The 2337-nt window shown below is 44.6% G+C and overlaps 1 pseudogene; it reads left to right on the top strand.

Annotated features, from left to right (window-relative positions):
- The first annotated feature begins 875 nt into the window (after positions 1-875).
- Positions 876-1909, top strand: LOC133274017 (inositol 1,4,5-trisphosphate receptor-interacting protein-like 1; annotated as a pseudogene).
- The last annotated feature ends 428 nt before the right edge of the window (positions 1910-2337 follow it).

The raw sequence follows: 2337 nt of genomic DNA, 5'->3' as shown, positions 1-2337 counted from the left end.
ATATATTCACTGTGATCTTCAACAGTTGGGCTGCTGTAATACAGAAACCTAACACGTCTTTTTTTTACAGGTATTTTCTTCTTCTGATCATCTTCCTAAAATGCTGTGGGGTTTCTTGGTATTCCTAAAATAGATTTCTCTGCTGTGCTTTATATTCAACTTGAAAGACAGCAACAGTGTTTTTGTTTCCCCCATCACTAAAAAGTTATGAGCAATAAGAGAGTTCACGTTTGCTGCATCCAGCAGTCCCACTTGCATATACAATGCTATCGTTGACCTGCACTCACCTCCCTCATTTCTCACCTTAGCCAGAAGATGCTCCCCACAGGTGCCCAGAGCAGCACTCCTCAAATAACAGGGCTGGCAATGCTCCATTTTTGTGTTGTGCATCATCTGAAAGTTATCACACCCAATCTGCACTGTTTCTATTGTTTACATTTATGTTTTGCAGCAGGGTTTTCACAAGAATTTTGATGGAGGTGGTCTGTGTGTATAGGGATATTTTGAATGTAAGCTCTATATCTGAAGAAATGCTCCAGTAGAATTGAAATCTGAAATTTTGCTACCAATCAAACAGTGCTTCTCTTTTTTTTTTTACTATTCTGAGTTTATCTAGAGTAATGTTTGCCATTCTTTACTGCACCTACTTTGTTTTCTGGAAACACCTGCATCTCTTGAAAATGCTTATTCTGAGGCAGTTTAGGAAAAGAACTCTGTTTGAACTACATGAAAATTAAATTTATTTGCCAAAGTACACAGTTGTTTAGTAAGTGATACAGATACAGGTTTCTAAACCTGAACGATATACCTCAACAGTGACCACCTTCCCTGTTCAAGAGAGTCCATTCCCTCTGGGAGCTTTCCCCTGTGCAAAGATGCCGACAAATCTCATGTGTAACATGCAAGACCAGCCACTGGGGTGGGCAGCACCATTGATTGCTGGAGTCCCCCAGGAGGATGACACTGTCTGCTACCTGCTTGTGTGCCTGAAGCCCCTCCGTGGGCATACCTTCTGCCTGCAGCTGTGCACCATGGCAAATGAGTCCTGTGTCCGTGTGGAGCTGGAGTGCACATGCACTATAGAAGAGACGGTGAGGCACATGCTCTGCTTCTTCTATGACCCCCAGGAGGAGCTGAGGAAGAATCAGCTGCCCAGTCTCCTACCCACCCTCTGCACCAGCTCCTATCTAGATGTGCAGAAAACTTCCTACTGGTTCCAGAATTTGGTGAGGGAAAGCAAGGAGAATGTGTGTCCTTTATGTTTATGTTACTACCTTTTGAATGTGCTGCCTTCCAGCCTGCTCCTTCTGCAAAGTGCCAATTACAGGTGTCTCTAGAAGAGTCCTGCTCATTGAGATGATGTTTGGTGTGCAGCAAGGTGACTCAGACATCTTCATGAGCAGCCAGCCTAGAGGGGCTATTTTCACACCAAGCACAGCATGGATATTGAGCTGCACTGTGGCAGAGGTGAAGTTATTCTGGTGGATGTTCAAACAGACCCCAGACGAAAACTTGCTCAACTGCCTGCAACTCTGCACCCACATGCTGATGGGCACAGGCTTTTCCAGCTGTATCTTGAAGACAGTGGTAATGCACCTCCTGACCACCACACCTGTCAGGCTGGCGCAGGACTGGGTGACATTATGCGGTACCTGCGCTGCTTCTTGGAGAGAAATGCCTCAACTACTTATTTGATAAGGAGAATACTCCTGAGGAGATCATCTTGCCCACCAGCCTTACAAAGAGCCAAGCCACTCTGCCTCTTCCAGCATCTGGCACAGGATCCAGCTTCACACAAGCAGGCAATGTGTGAGGTTGAGGAACTGCAAGATCAGCTTACAACACAGCTTTTCTTCTACAGGCACTGAAAGTGGTCCTCATGCATAGAGCCGTGTTTGCGGGGTTCACAGCTGAGAACAGATGAAGACCATCTCATACAAGAGGGAAATAAATAACAGTATTATTTAATAAGTGGTACAAGTAGATTGTTGTTCTAATTATCCAAAAGCTGCATTGCATCTCTGTACCAATAGGTGGGAAACTCAGTGTTCTTGAGTCTTGTTAGTATCTGGCACAGCATTATGTTCTCTAGGTTACGATAAGAGCTGGGTTAAAAACAAACCACCTGTAATGAGTTACCATAAAAATTAACATTTCAAAATCTGTTTTCTTCATTCTGTTAAAAAGGAAAAGTTTCATTATCATGTTCATTTAAAGCATTTAATGAATAGTTGTTGTGGTTTAAACCCAGTCAGGCAACTTGTTCACTCACTCCCAGTGAGTGGTGCTGGGCTGACAGCAATCGAGCCCCCCCCCCCCCCCCCGGGGCTCTCCCCT

This window comes from Pezoporus flaviventris, unplaced genomic scaffold (genome assembly GCF_033815535.1).
Source record: "Pezoporus flaviventris isolate CSIRO_AGI_PZ_B2104156 unplaced genomic scaffold, CSIRO_AGI_Pfla_v1 ptg000035l, whole genome shotgun sequence".
NCBI lineage: Eukaryota > Metazoa > Chordata > Aves > Psittaciformes > Psittacidae > Pezoporus > Pezoporus flaviventris.
This window is presented reverse-complemented; position numbering and strand designations above follow the sequence as displayed.